The 9,531-nt window shown below is 41.5% G+C and overlaps 4 non-coding genes across 4 annotated transcripts; 3 read left to right on the top strand and 1 right to left on the bottom strand.

The window, feature by feature from the left end:
• Positions 1 to 228: 228 nt before the first annotated feature.
• On the top strand, positions 229 to 300 carry trnaa-ugc (transfer RNA alanine (anticodon UGC)). Its single transcript has one exon. It is a non-coding gene; the product is annotated as a tRNA-Ala (tRNA).
• A 2,413-nt stretch (positions 301 to 2,713) lies between these two features.
• Positions 2,714 to 2,785, top strand: trnaa-ugc (transfer RNA alanine (anticodon UGC)). The gene has a single exon. It is a non-coding gene; the product is annotated as a tRNA-Ala (tRNA).
• A 786-nt stretch (positions 2,786 to 3,571) lies between these two features.
• Positions 3,572 to 3,643, top strand: trnap-agg (transfer RNA proline (anticodon AGG)). Its single transcript has one exon. It is a non-coding gene; the product is annotated as a tRNA-Pro (tRNA).
• A 5,582-nt stretch (positions 3,644 to 9,225) lies between these two features.
• trnap-agg (transfer RNA proline (anticodon AGG)) lies at positions 9,226 to 9,297 on the bottom strand. Its single transcript has one exon. It is a non-coding gene; the product is annotated as a tRNA-Pro (tRNA).
• Between the last annotated feature and the right edge of the window lie 234 nt (positions 9,298 to 9,531).

Genomic DNA, 9,531 nt, shown 5'->3' with positions numbered 1-9,531 from the left:
TGTATGTACAAAAATACTTGGCAATAAAGCTCTTTCTGATTCTGATTCTTACAGTATTTCCCTTTTGGCTTGGTTTCACAGACCAGGCTTAAACCTAATTCCTGACTAAAGTGCACTGATTGGTTGCACTGTCTTTACCTCAAAACAGCTTGCTCCGGCCTATCTAGCAACCGTGCCCCAACACGTGTGTTTTCCATGAAAAACACGCTCACGCCAATGCAGACGTGAGGGGATGTAGCTCAGTGATAGAGCGCATGCTTTGCATGTATGAGGTCTTGGGTTCAATCCCCGGCATCTCCAAGTTGTTTCTTGTCTGAAGGTTAAACAGCTGCATTGCTGAAATTAATTGTCTTGCAATACTTACCTGGGGCCCGGATTCACAAGGTAAGGTTTGCGACTGAAATGGATTGTCTAGGCTCTCTTGCCGAAAACGCCTTGCCCTGACATAACGAGCAATGCTTCCCTAAGCCTTTGCTCTACCGTGAGTATAAAGAGCCACTGTCTTCATCTTTGCATGTATGAGGTCCTGGGTTCAATCCCAGGATCTCCAAGATGTTGCTTTAAAAAAAAAAAACAAGCACTCCATTGTTGATCTTTGAACTAAGCATCGTTCAATATTCCCCTTTCACACATTTCACAGACAAAGCTTAAGCCTAGTTGCAGACTAAAATACATTGATTGGGCCGTCTTAATTGAAAACCGCTTGCTCCGACCTATCTGGCAACATTTCCCTAATACTTTTGTTTTTCATTTCTTTCTGAACCTAGACTTATACACAGAGGCACTTTCGCGTTGGAACAGAAAATAGCGCTGCCCAAACGGTTGTAATAAAATTATAAGCACACAGTTCCCAAGAATGTCTTTTTATGCTGCAGCGTTAGGATTTGTACTCACAGAAATGACTAAAGAGGTTAAATACGTTCATTAGTAGGGGGTGTCCCGAGACTTTTTTCCATATAACGTATGATACAATACTACCCTATGGGCTGGATTCACAACACAAGGCTAAAGCATAGTTCCAGACTCAAATGAACTGGTTAGGCTCTCTAAATGAACACAGTCATGACATGAAACCCTGACATAACGAGCAATGTTTGCCTTGTCCTTTGGTCTACCGTGACTGTACAAAATCACGTCAAAGCCAGATACACAGAGATGAAGCTCACTGGGAGTTTTGCATGTATGAGTACTTGGTTTAATTCCCATCATGTCCGAGGGCTTTCTTGTTGTGAGCAAAGTTGACCGGCTTCATTAAAGGCGCTCACGACATGTAAGTCGTATTGTTGCAGACAACAGGGCTCGTCCGGGATTTGAATCCTGGACCTCTCACACCCAAAGCGAGAATCAACCCCTAGACCAACGAGCCACAGCCTCAGTTAAAACCTGCAGACTTAAACACCGGTCAAAGACAGCAGGGCTGACTGGAGATTTGGAAAACACATTGTTTTTAGAACTAGAAAATGCTCCCATGTGGATTGCATGGTGCAGAAAGTAGAAAAATGAGACGCACTTTCTGGAACATCACAATGAGTTGATGTAATGTTCTGCAGATACAACCAATACTAACAGAAAGCACCAGAGGAACAAGCACTGGCGACCATGAACTACTTTTCCCCTGATAGCAGGGCTCGTCCAGAATTTGAACCCAGGACCTCTCGCACCCTAAGCGAGAATCATAACCCTAGACCAACGAGCCACGAGCTCAAGTCAAACCTGCAGTTTTAAACACACGTCAAAGACAACTGGGCTGACCTGAGAGTTTGAAAAAACACCTTGTTTTTGGTACCGAAAGAGGCTCCCATGTGGATTGCACGGTGCACGAAGTAGAGAAATGTGACGCACTTTCTGGAACATCACAATGAGTGGATGTAATGTTCTGCAGATACAACCAATACTGACAGAAAGCACCAGGAGGAACAAGCACTGGCGACCATGAACTACTTTTCCCTGTCCGGGAGGTAACACACGTCAAAGACAACTGGGCTGACCCGAAAGTTTGAAAAAACACCTTGTTTTTGGTACCGAAAGAGGCTCTCATGTGGATTGCACGGTGAACGAAGAAGAGAAATGTGACGCACTTTCTGGAACATCACAACGTCTATGTAATGTCTTGCACTTACAACCAATCCTGACAGAAAACGTCCGGAGGAACAGACACTGGCGACAAAGAACAACTACTGCTGCATAGCAGGGCTCGTCCGGGATTTGAACCCGAGACCCCTCGCACCCGAAGCGAGAATCATAAGCCTAGACCAACGTGCCACCAGGCCCTGCTAGCCGCAAGCCTACGTCGAGCCAAATATAGCAGGGGACTGCAGTAAGAAGCGCTGCTCACGCACAAGAAGCTAAGGGACCTCATTGTACAATAAATCTACAGTGAGCATAAAAACCATGTCAAATACACTCGGTCAAAGTCAAGCACGTGGGGGTGTAACTCAGCGGTAGAGCGCATGCATTGCATGCCTGAGATCCAGGGTTCAATTTCCAAGATGTTGCTTGTTTAAAAATACAAGCAGCTGCATTTTCGATTTTACAACATCGTTCAATATATCCCTCTGATGCATTTCAAAGACAAAGCTTAAGCCCAGTTGCAGACTAATATACACTGATTGGGCTGTGTTAACTAAAAACCGCTAGCTCTGACCTATTTAGCCACAGCTGCCGAATCACCAGGTTTTCCATTAGTATATACAAACGCACTCACTGGCCGTGTGGGGATGTAGCTCAGTGGTAGAGCGCATGCTTTGCATGTATGAGGTCCTGGGTTCAATACCCAGCATCTCCAAGATGTTTCTTGTCTGAAGGTTAAGCAGCTGCATTGCTGAAATTAATTGTCTTGCAATACTTACCTGGGGCCCGGTTTCACAAGGTAAGGTTTGCGACTGAAATGCCAATCAGTGTATATTAGTCTGCAACTGGGCTAAAGCTTTGTCTTTGAAATGCATCAGAGGGATATATTGAACGATGTTGTAAAATCGAAAATGCAGCTGCTTGTATTTTTAAACAAGCAACATCTTGGAAATTGAACCCTGGATCTCAAACATGCAATGCATGCACTCTACCGCTGAGTTACACCCCCACGTGCTTGACTTTGACCGAGTGTATTTGACATGGTTTTTATGCTCACTGTAGATTTATTGTACAATGAGGTCCCTTAGCTTCTTGTGCGTGAGCGGCGCTTCTTACTGCAGTCCCCTGCTATATTTGGCTCGACGTAGGCTTGTGGCTAGCAGGGCCTGGTGGCACGTTGGTCTAGGGTTATGATTCTCGCTTCGGGTGCGAGGGCTCTCGGGTTCAAATCCCGGACGAGCCCTGCTATCCAGCAGTAGTTGTTCTTTGTCGCCAGTGTCTATTCCTCCGGGCGTTTTCTGTCAGGATTGGTTGTAAGTGCAAGACATTACATAGACGTTGTGATGTTCCAGAAAGTGCGTCACATTTCTCTTCTTCGTTCACCGTGCAATCCACATGAGAGCCTCTTTCGGTACCAAAAACAAGGTGTTTTTTCAAACTCTCGGGTCAGCCCAGTTGTCTTTGACGTGTGTTTAAAACTGCAGGTTTGATTTGAGCTCGTGGCTCGTTGGTCTAGGGATATGATTCTCGCTTAGGGTGCGAGAGGTCCCGGGTTCAAATCCCGGACGAGCCCTGTTGTCTGCAACAATACGACTTACATGTTGTGAAGCCGGTCAACTTTGCTCACAACAAAAAAGCACTCGGACATGATGGGAATTAAACCAAGTACTCATACATGCAAAACTCCCAGTGAGCTTCATCTCCGTGTACCTGGCTTTGATGTGATTTTGTACATTCACCGTAGACCAAAGGACAAGGCAAACATTGCACGTTATGTCAGGGTTTCATGCCATGACTTTGTTCATTTAGAGAGCCTAACCAATTCATTTGAGTCTGGAACTATGCTTTAGCCTTGTGTTGTGAATCCAGCCAATAGGGAATTATTGTATCATACGTAATATGGAAAAAAGCCTCGGGACACCCCCTACTCACGAACGTATTTAACCTCTTTAGTCATTTCTGTGAGTACAAATCCTAACGCTGCAGCATAAAAAGACATTCTTGGGAACTGTGTGCTTATAATTTTATTGCAACCGTTTGGGCAGCGCTATTTTCTGTTCTAACGCGAAAGTGCCTCTGTGTATAAGGCTAGGTTCAGAAAGAAATGAAAGACAAAAGTATAAGGGAAATGTTGCCAGATAGGTCGGAGCAAACGGTTTTCAAATAAGACGGCCAAATCAATGTATTTTAGTCTGCAACTAGGCTTAAGGTTTGTCTGTGAAATGTGTGAAAGGGGAATATTCAGTCTTGTATAAAGTACTTGAAAGCAATACTTGAGTAAAAGTACAAGTATCTTACCAAAAAATGACTTTGGTAGAAGTTAAAGTCACCCTTTAAAATATTACTTGAGTAAAAGTCTTAAAGTACCTGACATTTAGTATACTTAAGTATCAAAAGTAATTGTCTGATATAAAATGTACTTAAGTACTAAAAGTAAAAGTAAAAGTAAAGGTATTTTAAAAAAAGTGAACGGTTAGAATTTTGAGGTAATTAAATCAAAGCAAATCTCAAGTTCAACAAAATGCACGGTGCTTTTGAAGATGTGAGTAATCCTGAAGGCTCCTCTGTAACCTGCCATTAATTAGCCTAATGTGGTCTAAAAAAATCCCTCCACCGGTGTAACACTAATTTACCTAGGAAATATTCGGCCGCCACTTAGGCTATACCAGAAACCGTTATTAACCATTTCAGTATTATGTGTTGAATTAATTCGGAGGGAAAATCATTGGTGTTGTTAAATATCTGCACATTGGCTAATCAGAAAAGTTAACTAGCACACGTTAGCCTGGCCATCACGTTAGCCAGATATCTGAACAGGCTTATGATAACTAATTCATGTTAAATAACGTGAATTGAATGAAAATTAATTTAACCTACCTCGATGTGCTTCTTCAGGTTGGACGGGGAGTTTTTTAATGCCAATATTTCAGTGACTCTCGGTAGGCATACCGGGTTTCCATCCAAAGTTGCGAATTTAGCTTATGCGCAAAATTGGAAAATCGCATAAAACATTTGCCGTTTCCATCCAACTAGTCAACCTAATAAACTGGCACTAAATATCAGTAAGAGAAGCCACTGAATATAATAGTTTTGATATACTTGCGCAAGCAGACGATTAGGAAACTCAATAAATGCGGTGCTTTTGTGGATGCCTGCTGTTCGGGAAACACAGTCGTGACAGTTCTAAGAGGCAATTACAAAAATACTTGACGACTTTGCTCAGGCGTTTAAGAATGACCATCACAACATTTCTGATGCTGTGTAACAAGATCATTACTCTGGTTAGTCAGGTTACGCAGTCTCATAGTGCAGTTACGTGACTTTTTGGAGGAATTTATTCAGCAAATGCGTTTCCATCTCCCATTATTCGCATTAACCCTTTTTCGCAAAAATGAAAAACCACCTCAAGCGAGCGTAAAAACCTTTTTGCGAATTAAGGGTTTTTAATTAGAAATTTAGCGTTTCCATCACTCGTTTCTGATGCGAAACTTCAAAATGCGAATAAAACCAGAGTAATGGAAACCCACACTTATTCCGGTAGGAAGAATTTTTCACTCCAATGTACGAAAATATTTCTTGCAAATACGGCAACGGGTGTGTAACGTTATCTTCGTCACCACCACGGAGTTCACCAAGTTCGTCACTGTAGTCGAGATGCTCGTCATCTGCTACCAGAGTGGTAACGTTAGCAGAGCCTGCAGCAGGTGCTTCCATGATGGCATCAATAATGTGACATGCCCGGACAAGCAGGACTTCTTCTTCTTCGTGCTTGGCGGTTGACATGACAACAAACAGGCATTACGTCACCAACTCAAATTTCTTCAGAAAATTCTTTAATTTGTAGTAACGAGTAACGAAGATGGTTAGGAGAAATGTATCGGAGTAAAAGTACACATTTTATTTAGGAAATGTAGTGGAGTAAAAGTGAAAGTTGTCAGAAATATAAATAACGAAGTAAAGTACAGATATGTGAGAATTCTACTTAAATACAGTAACGAAGTATTTGTACTTCGTTACATTACAACACTGTTATAGTGAGAGTAAAAGTTGCTAATATCTTTAATTACTCAGTACAACTACAAGTAGCCAAAAAGATACTTAAGTAAAGTAACCAAGTACATTTACTCCATACTTTACAACATCGTTCAATATATCCCTCTGATGCATTTCAAAGACAAAGCTTATAGCCAGTTGCAGACTAATATACACTGATTGGGCTGTGTTAATTAAAAACCGCTAGCTCTGACCTATTTAGCCACAGCTGCCGAATCACCAGGTTTTCCATTAGTATTACAAACGCATCACTGGCCGTGTGGGGATGTAGCTCAGTGGTAGAGCGCATGCTTGCATGTATTGAGGTCCTGGGTTCAATCCCCAGCATCTCCAAGTTGTTTCTTGTCTGAAGGTTAAGCAGCTGCATTGCTGAAATTAATTGTCTTGCAATACTTACCTGGGGCCCGGTTTCACAAGTAAGGTTTGCGACTGAAATGGATTGTCTAGGCTCTTTGCCGAAAACGCCTTGCCCTGACATAACGAGCAATGCTTCCCTAAGCCTTTGCTCTACCGTGAGTTAAAAAGCCACTGTCTTCATCTTTGCATGTATGAGGTCGTGGGTTCAACCCAGGATCTCCAAGACGTTGCTTTAAAAAAAAAAAACAAGCACTCCATTGTTGATCTTTGAACTAAGCATAGTTCAATATTCCCAGTGTTGTAATGTAACGAAGTACAAATACTTCGTTACTGTATTAAGTAGAATTCTCACATATCTGTACTTTACTTCGTTATTTATATTTCTGACAACTTTCACTTTTACTCCACTACATTTCCTAAATAAAATGTGTACTTTTACTCCGATACATTTCTCCTAACCATCTTCGTTACTCGTTACTACAAATTAAAGAATTTTCTGAAGAAATTTGAGTTGGTGACGTAATGCCTGTTTGTTGTCATGTCAACCGCCAAGCACGAAGAAGAAGAAGTCCTGCTTGTCCGGGCATGTCACATTATTGATGCCATCATGGAAGCACCTGCTGCAGGCTCTGCTAACGTTACCACTCTGGTAGCAGATGACGAGCATCTCGACTACAGTGAGAACTTGGTGAACTCCGTGGTGGTGACGAAGATAACGTTACACACCCGTTGCCGTATTTGCAAGAAATATTTTCGTACATTGGAGTGAAAAATTCTTCCTACCGGAATAATGTGGGTTTCCATTACTCTGGTTTTATTCGCATTTTGAAGTTTCGCATCAGAAACGAGTGATGGAAACGCTAAATTTCTAATTAAAAACCCTTAATTCGCAAAAAGGTTTTTACGCTCGCTTGAGGTGGTTTTTCATTTTTGCGAAAAAGGTTAATGCGAATAATGGGAGATGGAAACGCATTTGCTGAATAAATTCCTCCAAAAAGTCAGTAACTGCACTATGAGACTGCGTAACCTGACTAACCAGAGTAATGATCTTGTTACACAGCATCAGAAATGTTGTGATGGTCATTCTTAAACGCTTGAGCAAAGTCGTCAAGTATTTTTGTAATTGCCTCTTAGAACTGTCACGACTGTGTTTCCCGAACAGCAGGCATCCACAAAAGCACCCCATTTATTGAGTTTCCTAATCGTCTGCTTGCGCAAGTATATCAAAACTATTATATTCAGTGGCTTCTCTTACTGATATTTAGTGCCAGTTTATTAGGTTGACTAGTTGGATGGAAACGGCAAATGTTTTATGCGATTTTCCAATTTTGCGCATAAGCTAAATTCGCAACTTTGGATGGAAACCCGGTATGCCTACCGAGAGTCACTGAAATATTGGCATTAAAAAACTCCCCGTCCAACCTGAAGAAGCACATCGAGGTAGGTTAAATTAATTTTCATTCAATTCACGTTATTTAACATGAATTAGTTATCATAAGCCTGTTCAGATATCTGGCTAACGTGATGGCCAGGCTAACGTGTGCTAGTTAACTTTTCTGATTAGCCAATGTGCAGATATTTAACAACACCAATGATTTTCCCTCCGAATTAANTTCAACACATAATACTGAAATGGTTAATAACGGTTTCTGGTATAGCCTAAGTGGCGGCCGAATATTTCCTAGGTAAATTAGTGTTACACCGGTGGAGGGATTTTTTTAGACCACATTAGGCTAATTAATGGCAGGTTACAGAGGAGCCTTCAGGATTACTCACATCTTCAAAAGCACCGTGCATTTTGTTGAACTTGAGATTTGCTTTGATTTAATTACCTCAAAATTCTAACCGTTCACTTTTTTTAAAATACCTTTACTTTTACTTTTACTTTTAGTACTTAAGTACATTTTATATCAGACAATTACTTTTGATACTTAAGTATACTAAATGTCAGGTACTTTAAGACTTTTACTCAAGTAATATTTTAAAGGGTGACTTTAACTTCTACCAAAGTCATTTTTTGGTAAGATACTTGTACTTTTACTCAAGTATTGCTTTCAAGTACTTTATACAAGACTGAATATTCCCCTTTCACACATTTCACAGACAAACCTTAAGCCTAGTTGCAGACTAAAATACATTGATTTGGCCGTCTTATTTGAAAACCGTTTGCTCCGACCTATCTGGCAACATTTCCCTTATACTTTTGTCTTTCATTTCTTTCTGAACCTAGCCTTATACACAGAGGCACTTTCGCGTTAGAACAGAAAATAGCGCTGCCCAAACGGTTGCAATAAAATTATAAGCACACAGTTCCCAAGAATGTCTTTTTATGCTGCAGCGTTAGGATTTGTACTCACAGAAATGACTAAAGAGGTTAAATACGTTCGTGAGTAGGGGGTGTCCCGAGGCTTTTTTCCATATAACGTATGATACAATAATTCCCTATTGGCTGGATTCACAACACAAGGCTAAAGCATAGTTCCAGACTCAAATGAATTGGTTAGGCTCTCTAAATGAACAAAGTCATGGCATGAAACCCTGACATAACGTGCAATGTTTGCCTTGTCCTTTGGTCTACGGTGAATGTACAAAATCACATCAAAGCCAGGTACACGGAGATGAAGCTCACTGGGAGTTTTGCATGTATGAGTACTTGGTTTAATTCCCATCATGTCCGAGTGCTTTTTTGTTGTGAGCAAAGTTGACCGGCTTCACAACATGTAAGTCGTATTGTTGCAGACAACAGGGCTCGTCCGGGATTTGAACCCGGGACCTCTCGCACCCTAAGCGAGAATCATATCCCTAGACCAACGAGCCACGAGCTCAAATCAAACCTGCAGTTTTAAACACACGTCAAAGACAACTGGGCTGACCCGAGAGTTTGAAAAAACACCTTGTTTTTGGTACCGAAAGAGGCTCTCATGTGGATTGCACGGTGAACGAAGAAGAGAAATGTGACGCACTTTCTGGAACATCACAACGTCTATGTAATGTCTTGCACTTACAACCAATCCTGACAGAAAACGCCCGGAGGAATAGACACTGGCGACA

This window comes from Triplophysa rosa, linkage group LG7 (genome assembly GCF_024868665.1).
Source record: "Triplophysa rosa linkage group LG7, Trosa_1v2, whole genome shotgun sequence".
Classification (NCBI taxonomy): domain Eukaryota; kingdom Metazoa; phylum Chordata; class Actinopteri; order Cypriniformes; family Nemacheilidae; genus Triplophysa; species Triplophysa rosa.
This window is presented reverse-complemented; position numbering and strand designations above follow the sequence as displayed.